The sequence below is a fragment of the Gymnogyps californianus genome, chromosome 17 (genome assembly GCF_018139145.2).
Source record: "Gymnogyps californianus isolate 813 chromosome 17, ASM1813914v2, whole genome shotgun sequence".
NCBI lineage: Eukaryota > Metazoa > Chordata > Aves > Accipitriformes > Cathartidae > Gymnogyps > Gymnogyps californianus.
In genome coordinates this window covers 9,327,098-9,348,344 of record NC_059487.1, presented here as the reverse complement: position 1 = coordinate 9,348,344, position 21,247 = coordinate 9,327,098, and the positions used below count along the sequence as shown (strand labels likewise).

General features: G+C 40.7%; 1 long non-coding RNA gene across 1 annotated transcript in view; it reads left to right on the top strand.

The window, feature by feature from the left end:
* Positions 1–21,247, top strand: part of LOC127023377 (uncharacterized) — a 59,139-nt gene that overhangs the window by 31,701 nt on the left and 6,191 nt on the right. The window contains exons 2-3 of the long non-coding RNA XR_007767430.1: positions 13,461–13,525; positions 15,907–16,012. This is a non-coding gene — a long non-coding RNA (uncharacterized LOC127023377). The remainder of the gene's footprint in view (positions 1–13,460; positions 13,526–15,906; positions 16,013–21,247) is intronic.

The following is a 21,247-nucleotide window of genomic DNA, read 5'->3' as shown; positions in this document are numbered from 1 at the left end:
ATCCAAACCACTGTACTTTTCTTGAAATGAATGGATTGCTGTTGTCTGGATGTCATTGGCTCCCTGGCATTAACCCTCCTAGCAACTTCCAAAGTGACTTCTCCCCTTGAAAAATTAAAGATTATTATGTACTTAGCCTCATACATTAGGTCTCCCAAGGGACATCTATGCATTACTGTGTCTTATTTTGACAACGGTGCTTGTAATGGCTGACCTGTGCAAACACACTCTGCAGAAGGTAAATCCTATGTATAACTGCAGCCTGTTTCAAAAATTGTTTGATAAAACCTGTAAAATACTACTGAAAAATAAAACAATCCTCTTTGCACATAACAATTATTATTTGCTTTAGAAGTCAACTTGTTTTCATTAGATACCAAAGTTTGAAAGCAACCTTCAAAGACAGCCCTCCTTGCCCCCATCCCCAAATAAAATGTGAAGGAGATAAATAGATTAGGGTCCTGTTTGCATATTGATAAGAAAAAGTACATTACATCAATGTAACCAAATGTCTTATCACAGCCATTACAGACTTCAAGGTCTGTATTAATATGAAGGCAGGGAAAAAATTCAGTGGTGAAATCTGTTAATTAACAGGGTGAGTTTGGTCCCCTTCAGTTTTTAAGACATGATATGAATTACTATGCATCATGGATTTAATGAAGTCATGGTATTCTCTCAGATTATTGATTTTTAAAAGATAGTCAGCTAGTAGGTGACCAGAGATATACAGAGGAAACATATGATAAACTCCACAGGATAATGAGGAACTATATGAAGTTCTTGTATGTTTCTGGCAATTTTTAATGGACTCAAGTGACTATAAAGCGGGCTGTGTAGTGTTATTTTGGTTTTGTTTCCTTTCTTGTCTTACGGTTTAAATCCAGAATCACGATGTGGTGGCTTGAAATTCATTGTCAAGTGTTGCGTCAACCTCCATGAAACTGGGAAAATTAGAGAGGGAGAAGACCTACTAGATTAAGAATTTCCTTTTCCTTTCAACACCACCTCCAGTGACCTGGCTAAAGAGGTTTGAGGGGATACGAGGAAGAGGACTTCTCCGGGTGGTATTCTGCAGCCTCCCTGGTGACAGGGTTATGCTGAGGGATAGGAAGTATTTTATTTTCTTCAAAATATCTTCCCAGCTACTTAGACCCAAGTCCTCCAGGTTGCTCGGACTCACCAAGCCCCTCCTACAGTGTCCTGGCCAGTGGTGGAGACGCTGCCTGGAGGTGGCCCCTGAGCTCCTCGCATGGTGCAGAACTGCTGGGAGATGTTTTTTCGCAGGCTCTGCAGAAACCAGCACACTGGGCGGAGATGTCCAAGTTGGTCACTAAGAAAAGCCACCTTCCTCTAGGGACCAGGTGCCTCCCTAAGCACTGTTTGCATCTTGTAAAATGAAGAAATCACTGTAACCTCGTTCTTAAAATATGACATTTATAGAGGAATAACTCCAGAAGGGAACTTCCTGGTATTATTAGGTCTCTAATGTGAGTTTGCTCTAGGCATGCAGCAATCCCTGACAGCCATTTTCTTTTACTCACCATTTAACGGTCTATTCTAAGACATTGATAGTCTCACTCTAACTACCGTGTACCGTATTTTTATTATTATTGTTATTGGCAATGTTATTAAGGAGTTTCTGGAGTATTAAACAGCTTTCTTTCCAGTGCGGACCTCCCTGGGACGGGACAAGTCAGACTGACCTCAGGGACCCTTGTTATTTCTAGGTACATAGTGCACGTTCCATCTTTAAGCTGCCAGCTTAGCATCTTTCATCACCATCAGTTACCAGCCTTTTTTTTTTTTGTGTGTGTGTGTGTGTTTGTTTGAAATGTCTGTAATACAAAATGCAGCTACTATCTGACCCCAAGCACCTCTGGAGTAATATGTAATTCAAAGATAGTTACAGGCTGTGAAACAGGTCTGCTGATGCACACTGGAATAATAACGACGACACTGGAAATGCAAGTCTGAGATTTTTTAGGTGCTACCTGTAAAACTGGCATGACAAGGTGGCGTTTTTCATGACTGGAATTTGATGGCTTGAACATACCAGTGCAATAACACTGTCGTGAAAATTGTGCCAAGGGCCTGCTTACTGCAGAGCATTTGTTCAGCTCCCAAACTAGCTGTAACTATGAATAAACCCCCGGTGTTTGCCCCTGGCAAAGAGCAATTTATGCCCTTGACATAAACCATGAAGCCCTACCTGCTACAGAGAAAGGCAAAATAGAGTTTCTTCCCTCCTTCTGTAGACTGAACTTGGGGATCTGCTTTCTTCTCTGTCTAGCCTTCAAAACGGAGGTGTTGGCCCAGTTGCTGTAACTTCATAAACTATTCTAGTGCTGAGGAAAGTTGTCCTGCATATGTCCTGCAAGGCTAAAAGGAGTAAAATTGTATCTTAGCCACTGGAGTAATCAGGTAGGACTTTAAACGTTTTCCAAAAGATGGATCTTGTCCTGGACCACCATTTATCAGGAATAATTGTGCTGCCACCCATGGAAACCTGCTGAAATGAGAACAACACTTGTATGTCTGAATCGGGTCCAGGAAGCAGGCTTGCATGGCACAAAAATGCCTTTTGCATGGTCACTTCTCAGATTTGCTGTAAAGCAAATTCTTCTCTTAATTTGTGCAATGCTATGAAGTAATGTCTGGTACTGGATAAGTTCCCAATACTGTAATTTAATTTCAAACTGCGTTTAGTTTATTTCTCTGTAGGAAAAGTATCAGCTGTGCACAGCTCTGATCCCACTGTCACTAGGGCCAAATGCAACAAATTATCTTCTGAAGGAATAAATTTAGATTTGCTTTACATATTAGTGTATTTCAGAAGATTATCACATCAATGAAAATTCATTTTGCTGCACAACTTGTGTTGCTTCTCTTGGCTCCAAAAAAGTCATTGGAGTACTGTCTCCTTCACAAACTCTTTAGAGGAAATACTGTGTAATTCAAAAACAAAAATGCATGGGAACTAGCAATACACGAGTCTTCACAAGCTCAGGGCTTCTATTCACTGTAGATAAGTGTGTTTTTCCCAAATCTCTCAACCTCCTGAGTTTGCAGAATTGGGACAGAAAATCTCATTTGAAAACAAAAACTTGCGATGTTTGGTTTTGTTGTTTTAATTTAAGTTTAATAACATGTTTTAGATCCAGACCAAGTAGCTTTCTCTCATCAAGTTTCAGAGCACGCATAAATGTGAAAGCAGCTTATACATGGGCTAAACCAGAGCTCACTGAAATTGTGAAAGCATGACAGCAAAGACGAATTGTCTTCAGAGGGCTTTGGGATGGTGCTCTGAATTTTCAGACCTCCCCAAACCATGTAGACATTTACCAGACCAGTAAATGGGGAGGGAGAAGGGGAGCACAAAATGTTGTTCTAGTTCAAACTACAGAAAGCCAAAAGGGGGACAGGGGGAGAAATCTCCAGTTCATTTCTATTTCCCTTTCCCTGCTAAGGTCTGTATTATTTTTGGACAACCACTCTGTGAGTCTTGGCATCGAACGTCTATAGCTCCAGGGCAGACCTACAAGGCAGGCTGTACCAGGACCAGGGCGACCAGTACTCCCAGCTCCTTCCCAGCTGGCTGGGAGCTGGGATAAGCAAAGATCCCCAGATCAGAGCAGTTGTTTCCCAATCTCTTTCACCCTTCCTAGAAACCAGTACCATTGCTTCCACCTGAAAGGTGGCCAGCAAAGCAGCATCTCTTTCATTCAGCAGCTACTGGGGACTAAGGGAGCATATTTACACTTTCAGGACTTCTTTTTTTGGAAGCTGAAGGGAATTAAATTGCTTTGAGAAAGGAATTTCTAAATCCAGGATGTCAGTGTTGCAATGAGGAAGTTGTGAGTTTTGTTCAGCTCTTCATCTGACTTGGTTTTCCTGTCTGGCCACCTCAAAGACTTCTGGTTTTATTCTTTTCTCTGGACAGTAGCAGATTTTGGTGTCCTTTCTGTGCATTATCTTAGCTCCAGTGCTGCAAACTGAGTGCAGCATTTCTATGCAGATACTATTTTGTAATGTCAGCAATGATTTCTTTTAGTGTTGATTGTCATCTGCCTGGACCAGCCACTGGGATCTGAACAATGGCAGGTTTTGTGGTGTGATATTCAACACGCAAGCTGTAAAGAAACTGCTATCTAAGAAATGGTCGGACACAAAAGTATGCTTTGTGACCTTCCTTCTTCCTCTCCTCTTCACAAATTGGGTAACACAATGAAATTCAACTTGGGGCTTGCACTTTATCCATTTGTGATGGGTTTTCCATTTCCAAATTTCCCCTGAAAAATAACGAAAGTAGGAGTGTTATGGGATCTGACACAGATAAAACGTGCAAAATTGCACTCGGATAAAGGACGGAAAATTAGGTAAAAGCAAAACTTATCTATATGTAACAAGGATCTAGCTAAAAATGCAGAGAACTAAAAAAAACCAAACTCCACGTATCAACTGTGAGGCACTGCCAGCATGTCCTCCCCAAAATACATATGAGTGAGGAGCTGTCCTGGGGAACAGCCAGGCAATGTTTTCAAAGTTTCTTTTTTCTTTCCCCCCTCAGCAAATCCGGGACTCCAACCTGAATGATTGTTTCATGCTAAATAATATTAGCATTTAAATAGCCCAGCATTGTAGTTAACAACTGAGTGAGAGTAATGGGAGGATGGCAGTGCTGGGTTCACACCTCTGGCCCTGGCCCTTATTCGGCTGGGGACTGCTGCCGCCTCCTACCCTCAGCTGTGTTAAGAGGAGGCAGCCCTTCTCCCCCCTTTGTTTAAGATCTTTGCAGGGATAATGAGGATCTAGCAGCAGCTATAAAAAGCTAAAATCCTAGGCCTGTCATTTAGGTTTTACCTACAACTGCATATAAGCCCATGTCTTCTGCTTGAAATATTACCCTGATCAAGCAACTCTCAACAAACTGCTTGAAACACATTTAAAAATTCTCTTTTTGTTCCTTTAATAAGCTTGACATGCTTTTGCCTATAAGGGGACTGCACAAAATATGTGTATACTCAGGTGTCCTTATTGTCACAGTTGATATGTTGCCATGGAGGAAGGCTATTAATGAGAGGAAATTAAATTAGATCACCTCTGTGCGCATTTATCTGCACACAGCACTGCTTCAGTCTTAAGGAGAGGGAGTTCTTGTGGGAAAGCAATTAATAGATGCAGGTGCACAGAAAAAAGATGCATTTCTTATAGATCTCTGAAAGATGCAGATCGTATTCAGGCGTATGTCGCTCTTCGGCATGCTAATCACCAAATTTCACAGATACAAGATGATTTATTTTGCACAAATTTCGTAATTAGCAAAATTTATTGTTTTTCCAGAGTTCCCTTCAAAAGATAACAGAGAGGCAGTTGTGTAAGGTAAGGGATGTAAATCATTTGCAGCTCATGTAGAAACCTGTTAAAGATATCACTGTCTGATGCAGTGTCCCGTAGCGGTTTGTTGGATAAAAAGGAGGTGTCCTAATGCCAGAAAATCCTGGGGTCTTGCTGCAGCTAAGAGTGATGAGAGGCAACCTAGGTAAGATGAATGTGTGTGATTAGCGGGAGGAGAGAAGGCTGTATTTAAAAGAAAATGGATCTTCTGAAAGAAGGACAGGAGGCCATGGGAAGAAGGGCCTTTGTGTCAACAGGAACTTTCTGCCCCAGATCCATGGAAATGAAGAAGATGAGACATGGATAAAATCTAAACCAGATTCTCAGTACTGATAGACTTGTTGGTGGGTTGTTGGTTTTTTGGGGTTTTTTTTTTTTCCTTCTGTCACATCTTTAGCAGCATTTCAGCCCATAATACATAAGTGTTAAAGCACTGGAAGAAGAATTAATCCTGTAAATGCACCAGTTAATGGGCTAAAGCAAAAGATGGCTATCCTGGTGCCTGACCCTGTGAGCAGAGGCTGGGAGCGGATGTCGTGGCCACCGCTGGGTGAGAAGCGTGGGACAGTAACTGAGCACATAGCTGTGCATTCGGGGTGTTTAGACAGCCTGAGTAACAATAATCCCTGACACAGAGATTAAAATATCAAAGATTATGGCAGTCATTTCTTTAATTACATATTTTTTAGTTACTGGGCCCTGATTAAAGTCCAGTTTCAGATGACATCTAGGCTGGCCGGACACTGGTGGCCACGGGAAGCAGCTGAAGTGTAACTGCAAGGAGGTCCCCATGGGACCAGCCTGGTGGGCAGTGGGATAACCAGCAGAGCATCACGTTCCCCTGCTTTGGGAAGAGGGGGCTGTGGGGTGTCCAGACTACAAACCAGATTGGGAATTGGCCCAAGTAAAACTAACCTGGCATTAATAAGAGTTTTAATGGTTTTTTGCTGTCCAGCTGTAATTGCGGGTGCCGAGGTCTGGGCTTTGGCTGCACAGACTTGCTGATGAGGTCTCTGCATTGCCCCCCATGGTATTACTGGAGTTGACTTCTATGCCAACTTGAAGGAGTTAAATTTGCCCCTGGAGGGGTCCAGAGCCAAGGCAGGGTAGGTGGGCAGGAGCTGGCCCCGGGGAGCGGGACCCTCCCCTCCCGCAGCCCCTCATGAGTACAGCATCACAGCCTATGGATTTCCCTTGTTTTGATTCGGTTAATGAGGAAAGGAGACTAATTATTGGCCTTTTGAATCTCTGACCAATCAATTTGGGCTCCGTGACAATACTTAGCACTTATTTTGCTTCACGGGGTGACAGATGAAATATTTTATAACTGTAGGTAATTGTCCTCAGTTTAAAAACAAGAAAATTGAGCCCCAAGGTCACCAGAACTACAAAGTCAGGTACAACACGAGGTATTATCTATATGTGGTAAAAATCTGCATTACAAACCACGAGCTCACTAGGAAACGGCACAAACTGTTTATTCTGGAAGTAAACTCAGTAGATTACAACAAAACTGTAATTCATATCAAATACATAAGTTACACATTAACAATGTTTTAACAATAAACAAATATAATGTGTCTAGTTGATTTAGGTACCTATGTCACCCTAAAAATTGATGGGATTTTTTAAATGATCTTGGACTTCTGAATTTCTTGAGAGGTGTACTTAAATTAACTTGGTTTAAAAAAATGTACAGTATATTTTCTGAGCTTTTGTCACAAAGGAGAATTAATTAATGGCAACTTTTCTTTTTCTTCTCTGCTCAGCCATAATCCAGACAAAATCTGTACAATAAATTTTGCTTCTGGGCTGAAATCCTGTATGACAGGTTGCAGCCCAGGAGCAAAATTTCAGAGATGAGCCATGTAAGCCCTGAAAATAGGAGCTGATAATGATAACAATCACTGACAAACCTTTAACTATGCCTGTGCTAGTGTGTGTCACTATAATACAATTTTGTATGTTAAACAACAGATGTCAAACAGAAGAAAGGAAAGAGGCCTTTGCTTTTCTTCTGTTGTGGACCTTGTTCTTCCAAAGCAGCCATTTTTTCAGTTGCCATGACAGTGTTAATAGGAGTTTATCATTTTCCCATGCCTGCTGCATACTAATGAGGGATCAATTCATGAATGTTATCTGTAAGGCTAAGAAGGGTTCAGCACCACAATCTCTGGTGCATTCAGGACTTGGAACGGCACCTCCGTCTGCAGTCCTGCCGTTGCAGCGCAGAGTTTTATGAGGAGCAGAGTTTCTGTTGTTCACCTTTTATTCATCACTGTATGGGGATATGCAGCAGACAGAGCTAACGACTGAATGTAGCAACCAAAAAGTTTGATTTGCTATTTCCTGATTTGTCCCAGGGAAAAGCAGCTGTGAAATATTCACAGAGATAAGGGAATTGCTTCAGCTTCGTGTCATGGGGAAAGCAGAGATTTCTGTGAATTTGGCTTAACTTTGCGACCTGGAAACTTTTTATTTGGAGCACTTTGTTTTAGGCAGTTAGTGAAAAGGCAAATCACACCTTATGCAGGAAAGCACTGGGGTCTCAGATGCATTTCGGCACTGTATTGTGTGCGGTGGGATTGATCCTGCCCCTGCCAACCATTTTCCTCAACTCCCAGTGGTGAAAATACTTGAAGAAACTAAGATTAGGAACTGACTGGAGAACTGATGGAGTTGTGATTAAAGTGGTGCTAAACGGCTTTACTCTAAAAGTTAAGGAAAATATTGCTAATTCCATGATACAAAATACAGTACAGCATCATACACTGGAAGAAATAAGTCCCAGACGTAGAGGTTTCTCCTCCTCATCTGTTCATCAGCTGCACTGGGAAATATGTTTTTGAATTGATTATTATTCATATTTATGTTATTATTTATTATAGGTAGCAAACTGAGATCCAAACAAGGTCTTATTTGAGCTGTATAAGACTTTTCAAAGACATTATATATCATCACACTTATAATGCCATTGATTCCTATATGTAAATCTTTCAGCCGTTTTCTTTGTTCTGCTTTTTGGGTTGGTTTGTTTGTTTTGCTACTATAAAAGGCCGAAGAAATGAGGGGAGAGATTTTTCCCCTTTTCTCCACCCCAATAATTTTTTTAAAGAAATCTGAAGGCATTTTGGGCTTTTCTCTTTTTTTTTTTTTTTTTTTTTTGTTATTTGCAGTTGTTCTTTTATCATTATCTTCAGGAAGCAGCATTACCATGTTGCAGATAAGAGGCACATCCAGATGTGCATATCAAAGGATGAACAACTACTTATTAAGAAAAACTCCTTTTACGCTGAGCAAGGTTCAAAGGAATAGTAAAGTCTATGGCATAAGCGACAAAACTGTCTGGCAATTCTGTGCATTGTCAACCTAATGCACAGAACTGGGGGAGAAAACACTTTCATCAAAAAGAAATGGTGGCAAAATGCATGTAGAAAGACAAAAAGGCACTCGGCTTAAAGGGCAAACACCCTTCTAAGCAGTGACAATATCACCCATTCCTTTAATTCTTGTGCAATTAAAAAAATACTTTTTTTAAAAAAAGTTCTTTGAAATATGGCGGGGGGGGGTTGTAACCTATTTTTAATGTAAAGTTCCTAAAGTATGTGAAGTGTTTCATGGCCATATAAAAAGATTTGTGTTGCACCCACTTTGCCTATTCAGAATATGTATTCGTTTGGGTGGAAGGCAGATTAAGACGGACTCGTGTTCCCATTTGTGTAATGCTGGGAAATGTATGAGCTTGCAATGAATGTATAGCAATATATTCATGTATTACTCGTCACCTTCATAACAAATTCTGCTGTCTCTTTAAAACTAAAGGAAAAGTATGTTTAGTTGGCTGTATAACTGTGCAGCTCCATAATCATGGCATAATTCAGAGTTTGGATCTGGACTTGGAGTGATCTTAAGCAGGGTGATTCCTTCTCTAGCTATGATGAGTACGAGCAATGCCTCGGACATCCCCAACTCTGTCTTGCTGAACAAGTACAGCAGAGAGACAAGCTAATGTTAAATGGCTTTACTGGTAAAATGGCTGCAAACACAATTTTTCCCTTTTTTGCTTTCTCATATAAAGCCACAGACAGCACAACCTCCTTTCTTTGTGGATGCCTATCACAGAACATCAGGGGGCCAGAAGAAGATTTAATGCAGTAAATGCTGTTCCTTCTGATTCAGTTCCAGGATTTGACCACTAACATGGGGCTTTATTTAGCACACTCCAAGATAACCTGGAGTAAAAAAAGTACCAACTTCATCTCTGTTGCATGTTCGGTGGTAGAGCCATGGGTTTAGATCTGCTGAAGTGGGTGAAATCAGCTTTTTTTCCTCTTTGTTTCACCGTACTCTCCCACCAGAGGTTGGGAAGATGTCTGCGAGGAGGGGAGGGGTTGTATTCTCTTAGGTGGAATCACTGCTTTCTGATAGTCCTTCTATGTCGGTGCAATAGCTGGACTCTGAATATCTGGAATTATATGCCACGTTTAGGACTTGATGCATAAAAAAATGCTGCTGAGGTTCAGGAGTCCAAGATTTGCTTTTGGGGTGGAAATGTGTGTTGGGGTGAGCAGGATGTACTCAGGACTCATCTTGCAAAGTGTTGGGTGAAATTCAGTTGCAAACAGCAATATTTTTCGTAGTTATTTGAAAGGTCTTTTGATAGATTGATTGTTCATAATCGGTCTTTTACTGTGAGTAAATTGAAATAAAATCATATTCAGGTTCACATCCTGGCAACAACAAAAAATATGATAGTTTAGCAGCTAGCATAATCATTCCAAGTTTCCGAGCTTTTTTCATTTTTAGCTCTGTTGAAAATATGAGATTGCATAATGCACTATGGTTTATATAACAGCCTCACATGGCTTTACGTTATAATTTCACATCAGTTTTACCTCAGAGTTTCTAACAGGTCAAGTAACCTTCTGATTTCATTTAAAGTTTCCATTATTCTCTCCTGAAAGGGAAAATCTAGCTCTTGTTTGGACAGCTTTGGTAACTCCAAAGGAAAAATTGGGCATTATAGTGAATACAAAAGATTCACTTTCCATGCATTAGGCTTTTCAATTGCTTTCTTAATGCAAAGTTGGACAGGAGAGTATAGGCAAGAAAAAAAGATCATTTTGTGTCCATGGTCAGATGTCAATATTGACAAAAATAAATGGAATGTAACAATAGATCCTTGCAAAGATGAAGGTCATATGACTAAAATGTCTAACTAGACCTTGCACTATAGCTGTATCTTATTGCTGTTTGTGATAGATTGTTGGGTTTTTTCCCTCTAGTTTAAAACATGCAAAAAGAGAGTAAGTCTGGAATTTTAAAACTAGCTCATTGTAGGCAATGATATTGAAGGTGAATCAGAATTGAAGCACTGAGAGAATTAAAAAAAAAGAAAAAGAAAAAAAAAAGAAAGCAAGAAAAAAGCATAAGGAGGTCAAGAGTATTGGTCTCACTGAGGTCTGTGCACATCACTCCCTACTGCATTTTTCAAAATTTCTTCCTTCAGAACTTAGATGATGCAAACTGCTCCCTCTTCCCAGGGCACTGGGCTGAATTTCAGTTTGTAAATTGGGTTAATTAGTGATAGTCTGTAAACTCATTGTGTCTTAAACTGAGAGTTTTCTTCACGTCAGATTTTCATGCCCAAGTTAATCCTTTTATGGAATCAGCCTTTGAGATTCTTCCAGTATTTTTCCCTAGTTAACATCATTGTTTTAAATGTAAAAAGCAGAGAAATAACTTAGATGCTGTTCAGCATTGAAGCCTTTTCCCCTAGAGATATTTCCCAATATGTGGCAGCAAAACACAGCCCTGCATAGCACCATCAAGCTGGCTGACATATATGTCTGTGCAGATAACTTCTGACCACATCGGTAGTGTCACGGAGAGGAGTGACCAAAGGCTAAACGTCAAGCAAAACCTGCTTTCGTTCACAGAGGTAATAGAAAATTTCATTTGTATCTGAGACCTTTGGCACGGACACTCTTGAGAATTTTGAAGTGCCATCATTTAGATAGTCTCCAAGCACAGTTTCTCTCCTTACTGCAGCATCTCATGTCATTGGTGTTCCTACCTCTTTCTCTCTTATTATGTGAAAGTCTATAATACAGGCATTACTGGTTATCTGAATGCCTGGATATCTCTTGTGAGACTAAAAGAGAAAGTCTTAGATGACCATTGTTCCCTGTTCAGAAATATGGACGTGGCTTACCCACTGTAAGCCAATTTAAAAAAAAAAAAAAACAACAAACACTTCAAGTACCTTAATTTGTAGCTGATTTGTAGACCTGATGAAAGCTATTTTCTGGACATGAAATAATCTTTTTTTAAAAATGACTCTTTTTTTTTTTTTTTTTTTTATTACCACTACAGTCTGAAAAGTTTCTTGTGTCTTGTCTTGTATGTGGAAAAATCAACCATTAACTTAACTCCAGAAGACAAGTCAGTAGACAAAGGTTTCCTAAGCACGGCATTGTCCTTCCAGAGTGCTGAACAGCCCTGCCAAGTTTGTTTCAATTACACTGCCATTTCCTAACTGAATCCAAAATATTTCTTCAAAAGGCTCATCTGGTTTAGGGTCATGATCATAGGTGGAGGTCAGTTAGTCATTTGCTGAGACATTCACTTCTCACTCAAATAATCTTTCAAAAATCTTAAAGGAATGCAGTAGTTTATGCCAGAAGAAGCAGGGGAGGTAGATGGCAAGAGAGGGTAAAAGGTATTTACACAAAACGCATTTCTTCAATGTAAGTATTAGTTTTTCTTCTTTGTACCTGTGAAAAATGAGGCTGTTTCCTCACTTCTGAAGTAGAAGGAGCTACATCGCTCCCAAGCACAAGACGCTTCTGTCCAGCCTCGGTGCAGGATCTGCCAGGAGATTTAGGTCAATGTGCCTATATTCACTGGTTATATATACGCACATATGTGTGCATATAATAATGCTGGGTTTAGCCACTCTTGCCTCTATGTGCACAGCTGTTGTGGGGACATGTGGAAAAAAGACTGGGAAAAATCCACCTGAAACTTCAACAAAAACAACATGTCAAGGTTGTTTTGTTTTCTGATTAGCTCAGTTCAGTATGTGGAGGCTGTGCATGGCCCAAGCCATGTGAAGGGACCTCTGGACAAAACCTGGGATCTCCAAATGGCCCTGGCAGATGTGGCACCGTGTGCCTGCTTAACTGGTGTCCTTAGTGGCCACGTCCGTCAGGCTACAAGGGGATGCTCTGAACTGCCGTGTCCTCTCCACCAGCAACTGGACCTCAGATGCAACTTTAGCAGTGCTGCCAGTAACACTGCTGGGGAGAACAGGCTGCCTGGTCTCATCCCTGATGGGAAACTTTCAAGTACTGCCAATTTTAGTGCAATGCCAACAGGCTTTTGTCGAGATTAGACAGATTCATTTCTCTGATTCTGAATATGAATAGTAACACTATGGGAAATTCTTATTCTAAATGTGATCAGTCTGGCTCCTAGACTGCAGTAAGTGAGCCTGGGGCTTATCTGATCCTGGTGTAAATACAATGTGCCTGTCCCAGAGAGCCAACAGGGCTGCCACTGAATGGCAAAAGAAAAGTACGTTAAATACATAGTAAAATAAACTGTTTATCACATGCAAAGAGTAGAGGAAGAATTCCCAGTGTATTGTTAGTTGTGCCGTAAAATGTACAGAAATTGCCTCAGTGCTTCAGTTTTCTCATGTAGCTAGGTTTAATTATACTCGTTCCACAAGAGTGTTTTTCCTCACTTACTTACAATAGTTTGTGAAGTTTGTTAGATGAAAGCTGTTAGAAAAGATGTCAAGTATTAGTACCAATATATCAGTATTGGTTTTGTTTCTTAAAAAAAAATACTGACTTTATAAATCTATACTATAGATTTATCCAGTGAAAGCAGAATTTTTGGTGCCTCTAATAAAAAATATACGGGCTGATTCTCCCCTCATGATTATTGGTAGAGCACAACAAAAGAGTTCTCCACAGCATTTCTGAACATGGGTTTGATGATGAGGTGTGAAATGTTTCAGTGATTTGTTTTGTGTTTGTTCCTTTCATTTCTAGATCACTCATGACAAACAGCAATGTATCAGCAGGACGAGACAATTTACCACTGCATGAGCTAAAAGGTGAAAAAAGTTCCATACATTTTATATCCCTTTTGTAGTCACTATACTGCACTAAAGATGACCGTGGGTCACAGTGCTTGTACTCAGCATAGTTTATGTGTTAATAACTTCTTCAGATGATCTCACCCTATTTATTTTAGGGTCCTTAGATAAGGATGACTGTTGCCTGGGCTTTCTTTCATAACAACCCCTTTCCTCACATGAGTCAAATAATTGCTTTCTTATTAAAATAAAAAAAAAAACAACAAAACCCTCAGCTGAAGCTTTTCCCCCTTCTCAACTGAATGGATTTTTCCTTTGTTTGTACGTGACAATTTGGGGGGGGAGAATTTTGTGCTTAAACTACTCATGTGACTGAGTCACATGCATATCAGCTACAAAAGGAGCTTTGGCATGTTATGTATAAATCTCCATTAAGAGAGAAAATAGGAAAGTTTTACGTGACTGGTATCTCATTCACAATAATTAACTCATTAGCCATCTCAAACTACTGTACGATCAAGGTCAAAACAACCAGGCAAAAGAAACATTTTGGTCACGTTGTGGTACCTACAGGAATAATTGGTATTAGTATTCTCAGTCTCTAGGTCTCATGGTATAAAGTAAGTCTTTATAAATTTAAAGCCTTTTGTCCTGATCTATGCAGGAAAGGAGACCCATGTGATAACATGGTGTCTGTCTCTTTCTATAGACATTTCTCCTCAAGCAACTCTAGAATTTGTTGCCTGGTCTGACCTAAATTTGATGGGGAGGCAGAAGTCTCAAAGATCATGATGCATTTCATGAAAATAGCTGGATATCAGAGAAGGACATCTGTATTTCCAGACGGCAGAAAGGGCTGTAATGTGTTCAGTCTTTATTGGACTGTAGAGTACCTAACTGCATGATATGCAGGAAACCTTCATTAATTTCATTGCTCATGCAACAGAAAAGACTAGAAAGATAAAAAGTTGAGTGAAATGCTGTGGATACATGTCCCTTTCCAGTTTTGGGCTTACTAATGAGGCTGCAGCTCATGGCAGCTTGTCTTGGAGGTCCTCTGATGGAGCTCACCACTAATCCATCCTGCCTCCATGAGATGGCTTGGCGTAAGCTGTAATAGCTCCCCAGTAACCTGCCTCGTCCTGCGCTCACCTAGCTGCGAGTGCTGATACAATATCGTTATTCTTCTTCCTAAGAGGAGGAGGAATTCTTCATATGGAAGCTCATAGAGGGCCTGAGCAAATCACTCCCGCGATGAGTGTGTGACCGAGAGCAGCATGCGAGCTTGGTGCCTGCAGAGTGGGCACGAACATGCAGGCACAGCCCCAGCAGCAACGCCTTGGCCTTTTTTGACGCAGGGGCAGTTGGATGTTAACCTGTTAGCTGATGGGATCCAGCCCTTAAGGAACCTCTAGTTAGGTGTTAGCTCACCTCCTCTAATCCCAGTGCAGAAAGGCCCTCGTGCTGTGTCTTCCTTGACAACATTTTATTTGCCACGGGGGACAGCGGGCAGCAGGAGCTGTGCTGCTGTAAAACCCCAGAGGAGACAGCACTGCTTTAGCACGTGGTGAGTAGGTGAGGTCAGCAGCGGCAGCGAGCGGCGATGACCTCACCTCGCCGTAAACACCAAAGCGCCTTGTCTCCACTTAGTTATCTCACTGTAAAATCCCCACCGCAGGCTCGCTGGCTGGTTGTAAAAAGACACCTTTGTGTCAGTGAAGACAAAGCCTTAAAGGTCCTGGTTCAGAAAAGCTTTGAAGCATGCACAGGTCCAGAGACATGTAAGTCCCACAATGTCGGAGATTAAGCGTTCTTCCCAAATTAGACCATAATCATGTTTCCAATGTAAATTATTAATTTAAAAGTTGCTTTCCCTAAACATTCTCTTTTATATCAACAGCTGCTCTTTCTGTAAGATTTCCCCCAGGAAGCAAATCTCTTACAGGGGGCAAAAACACAAGGACATGGGGACAACCAAGTAAAATTACTATGATTTTTTTTTTCTTAATTTGAAACAAACATTGAAGTTTGTTCCCAGCCCTCTGTCTGCCAAAGATGCACAAGCCCTTTCATTTCCCACCACATAAACACAAAAAGAAGCAAGTTGCTGAAACAGCCTGGCAATCTTTATTTCATCCCTTAGCATTTTATGTCAATTTTGAGTTAAAACTCTGCTGAAGGCAAGTTCCACTCTCTGAGAGAGGGTATCCACCTCCCTGGCAGTGTACAGGTAACTTCTTTTTTAGAAACCCAGTGTAACTCTGCTGTAGGACATTGACTACTAGGGCAAGATTCCTGCTTTAATATTATGGGAACGCTCCGGAATGTTCTGTGCCCAGTCCGGGCTGAAGAAGTGCCCTGGTGTTTTAGACTTACCAGGTTTGTTCCCTCTGTTTCAGCCAAGCGTTGATATTGGTGTGTGCTCACATCTCGGGGCAGGAGGGAGAGAGGTCTGAGAGACGTTACTCTTCCAGATGAAGAGAGAAGAAGGATGGTCTCAGCCAGGTACCCTGATTTGCTTTCCCTTCCCTTTGCGGCAGAGGCACTGGAGCTAAGCGGTTATTGTCATTAAGCTGTAAAAGCAGGAGTCTGCATGAGAAGGAAATGGGCACATAAAGCCATCCCCTACAAAAGGTGACATCCCTGAGATTATTCTGGTTTTAAGAGGCTTTTTAATTTGTCGATCGGTGAAAGGAAACGCAGCTTTTGTGCAAAGGTTCTGATAAATCTTTTTATGACAAGCGGCACTGAACATGCGGCGGGGGCAGGTTCTCTGCGTGTGTGAAAAGGGTCTGTGGCCAGCTGAGCTGCACTGAGCTGTGTCAGCTGAGGGTATGATCTCTGCCGGAGAGATGAGCAAAGAGTAGCTTAGCCTCCAAATAGCTTTGACAAAACAGGATTTTTTTCAGTATCATGGCCTACCTGAGAGATAGGCTTCTCTTTTCATGACACGTTAATAATGTTGGAGCAAGGTGGAATCAGGAGGTGAAGGTAAAAAATAACAAGTAGGTGTTATCCCAAGAAGCCTGTGTCAGTGTCTGCACAATTTCCACTTGCAATGAGTTTGCTCCAACACTTAAGGCTGTAATTCATTGCCAGTGGTATGACACGGGCTGGTTGTGTATCATCCCCAGCGGGAACTGTAGGAGACAGCACACCCTTTGGGAACTGTGATGTTCCCTAAAAACTTGAGGGACCGTGTCCACCCTACTCATCTTTGAAAGTGGGGTTAAAGCATGCTCCTTTGTGGGGGGAGGGAATCCAACAGGCCAGTATAGGCTGTGCATAACCACCCCGGCATTCCCACGCATTGCCAAGCACCAGCACGTCTTCAATTTACAAGGTCAGTCTGAGTTGCAAATTGATCTAGACCTGCTTATGCATCTTTTGAATCTCCTGGCTTCACAGTTTTGGTCCCTAGGCTTCCTTGCACGGAATCCTTTCTTTTTGGGACAGTACGAAACTCCTGCTTGTGTTTAGTGCATCAGCAAGAAGCAGCTTGACTTTGTGTTCTGGGCAGTTTATAAAGGAAGTGTCACTGAAATTGTTGTTTATAGTCATAACCGAAAGGCACTTCCTTTCATGCTTCATTTTAAATGCAGCTCTGATGCTTGCTAATCATAAAATACAAACTGGTCCCTGCAGTTGAAAAAGCTAGTAAAGCACATAAGCGATTCTGGGATTTTCTTGTTTCCATTAAAAATGCCCAATGTCCTGTATTTGCATGGTTGCTAACATGATTTAGGTCTGGCCTGCTAAGCCCTTTTCAGTATACTGTAGGTCTGATTGTACGATTTTTCCAAGGAGGAACACCAGTTTTTCCCCTTTCTATGGCACAGAAATGCTCCTGCTGTGAACCTGCAGCCAGGCTCAGCATCCCAGCGGGGCACGGGGGGGCACTTCCAGCCCCACTTCCTTCGCCAGGCAGGGAGCGGGGGGTCCCCAGGGCTTCCCCGGCTCACCTCAGGGCACTGCCTCTTTGGCATTTGCCAGCTTGCAGCCACACCTGCTCAAGGCCACTAAACTCTTTTATGAGAAAAACGCCTTGATACCTTCCAGTAAAAATCATTGCCAAGGTTCCCACCCCCTGTGCCTCCCTTTCCGTTCCCCTCTGCATCTCCGCACCAAACCCAGTTCCCCACTAGCGTGAACAATCCCATCTCTGGTTTTTATACATTTGGTATAAACATTTCCTGAAGCCCATAAACACCTTTGTCATTTATCAGTGCAGTGAAAGATGTTTATTACCTAAATACGAAAACTATGATGGGATTAGTGCTTCGGGAAGGCTTGCTGCCTGATCCCGTGTAGTGACGTTCCCCAAAGGAGCACCAAATTTGGGGCCAGGTTTTCATTTTGAATACAGAGGCCCCCGCTTTTTAATTACTCATAGTGATGATTGCAACTTCCAGCATTAAAAGGTAAGCACTGTCTGACCAAAGCTCATTTTACAGCAGTTCTGGTATGTACCAAATTGAAGGAGGTAAAAGAAAAGGGTCGGGGCGGTGGGGGAGGAAGAGGAGATCTATAACTGGCATGTTAATAAAACTCCAGTTTGTCACTTCAGCAGCACACCCTGAGTGTAATAACTAAGCTTCCTTTCTATACCCCCTATGAGTTCCTTTGTATTGACAGATGCCATTTGTTCATTTACGACGTGATAATAAAAACCTTCAGTTTTACTGAATGTTGTTCTTTTCCTCCCCTGACACTGGGGCACCAAATGGTTTGTACTGCACTCAGCAGGCACTTTTCATTAAAGATCATGGCATGAAAATGAACTGTATTTGAAAACCATTTAGTAGCAAAAGTTCTGGCATTGAATAGGCTGCATATAAACCTTCCCTAGTTAGGAAGCAGCTTCCTGGGTGCCTCCGCACACCCTAGCACACATTTGCACATGCATGCTGAAATGAGGGGTGTCTTTATGTTCAGATTTGGGAGTCCAAGTGCTCAGATTCCTGTAGCAATGATTGCATGTTGATATCAGTTTCCTGTGATTTTTTTTTTTTTTAAAATCTCTATCTGATTTCAAATGGCTCAAAAATATTTCTTTTGGCGTATCTATACTTCTTTAAACTTGTGATTTCAAATGCTTCCAGAAGTTTTCACACAGACACACAGACACACACACAAATTAAGCCAAAACTGTAAATTTGGATGGCTGAAAACTAGCATTTGAATTGATAATTAAGCCTTTATTCAGGAATGCTTGTAAAAAACAGCTCAAACTATATTTTCAAGTGCTAGTCAAAATTCAGGCTTACAGCACCTAAAAATGTGACTTGATTTGCAAAGACACTGAATGCTTAGAATTCCCACTGACCTGATAAAAATATAAATTCATAGCTTTGGGTTAGACTCACTTTTGAAAATTATGCCCATAAGTTTTCAATGCTTTGTCCAAAATGTTACACTACAAAATGAGTAAAAAATACAACAGATAAGCAAAGGAATGAACATCATTTGTTCAACAAATTTTGTTTATTTATTTTTATCCTGGGGGATAAATAATATTTTTCTCTCTCACTCTGTAAAGGAGTCAGTTATAAGTTTAGTTGCTAGCTGTATGTTTTGCTGCAAGTAGTAAATTTAAATTTATGATAACTAGTAATACATAGCAATAATCTGTATTAATTATTCATAATTAAGCCAAAAAAGTGATTATTAAAGCAAAAATAATTTGGCCAAACTGGAGCACAGCCACATACTGTACTCTTTAAGTACTAACAGAGTGCTCTCGGCATTCTTCCCAAGGCAAAACTCTAGCAACACGTCCACAACCTTCTGCAATGCTCCAATATGCCATTAGTCTCTTTTTTATTATTATTTATTTTAATCCCTCATATTTCATTGTATTTGGCAAAATATTTATAAAAGACGTGTTTACTAACCACAAAAAAAGTTAATAATAACTGTTATCATCCTTCCCTGATCATCCGGGAGAGACTTTTATCACTAACATTATCACTTGTTGCCAAACAAGTACAGAGATGTTAGCCCGGAGGATGAAATAGTTTAATCATGGGGAAACAATTTGCAGTGCACAGATCTCAGCTGGTTCCCCTTTCATCTGCTCTCAGTTACTAAGCGACTTCTGAAAATCTGTTTTGTAGCTGTAATAAAATTCATTCTATGGTCTCGCATGCACACACCAAATGGTTTGCCTAATTCAGAAGTGTTACAATCATCTGGAACAAAGAGAGAATTCATAAGTTTTGAGGCGGGGTATTTTGTTTTTTTAAATCACATAAACATAATATTTGTCTTCTAAAAAGAAAAAAAAAAGGGGCTTCTTGCTTCTGATTCCTTCTGGGGGAAAAAAAAAACCCAACAAAAAAAAAACCATTGTGGTCAAGTTAGACAAATTGTTGCAAAGATAAATCAACTTCACATTTAAAGTGACATTAAAATCTCAACATTCAAAACTCATAAACTGTCATAGTAACACAACATTTTTCAGTCTATATCCACACATGCCCCCAGAGTGTATTCTCCATATTAAATAAATATAATTTTTAATGTACAGAAATTTTGAATAGTCACGTTCCTAGAACTCCAGGAAGAGAAGGAATTTCTGGTATTAGCACAGGTAAAAGCCTCTGTGAAATCTCTTCCCGATCTGAAGTCTGTGGGATTCTTCACAATTATTTTGAGACTGTGTTTTTGTCCTTGTGCTCTTGGAGCAAATCTAGTGCCAAGACATCTTCTGATTCAAAGGGACAATATATTCTGTCATAACATTTGGACTTCAGATTAAAGTTCTTTGTTTGAAGCATGTAAGTAACTTCCTTGCTTAAGCGCCTCACTGAATTGGTAATAACCCAAGAACATCCCACTGACTTCGGAAGACCAGAAACTGCTTCTGTTGCATTAGAAATGAAGTTTCCCTTGGACTTCATATGTTTGCAGCCCTGAAGTTAGCATAGTTGTATCCATTTAACATGCGATGTTGAATTCTATTTCTCTGTCTTCTCATGTGATATTGAGAGAAAATGCCTCAAAACTTTTTTTATTTAATTTTTCTTCTATGTTACGCATAATTTGGATCTCAACTTGTAACTCAACAGCCCGTGCATGAACTTCAGGCTTAGTACATGGCTTGCAACCCATGTAGTTTTGCTAAGTACATTGGAAGTGTAGATAAAAGTGCAGATAAAATGAGGAAATGGAGGACGTGCTCAAGGACTGTGTATCAAGCAGGTAGATTTGGGTTTGGTTTCATTGTTTCTTAATAGACTTTACTGAAAGCTACCAACCCTGACTAGCTGCATTGAAACAGCTGCATGGTGGGCTCTGATACCCTTACTCATGTTGAATATGACTTCATGTCAGAAGCAACCCTGTTGAATTAGAAGCCTTTTTTGTTTTATTTACAGAGAGAGTAAATTTGGATTATTTATCTTTTCATTTTTTATGAAAGGTTATGAATCCTGTGTTTGGCTGGTTACAATCAGCTTCCAAACTCAATTCAGGAGAATGTAGATGTAGGGTCCAGATTTCCCTCTAGATTTACAAAAGCCATATGATCATATAACCCATATTACATGTGTTCCATTCTCCGTATAGTTACGGTTTTGGCTATTAGAAGATGACAGGTATATTTATTCAATAGCCCCTTTTTCTTAGTATGCCCACAAACAAACAAGGACTTATCGGCATGTTTTTGCTAGAATATAAATAATTTCAACTTAGTTGGAAGTGTCTATTAACTTCTAATTTGCTGCCTGAGCATGCCTG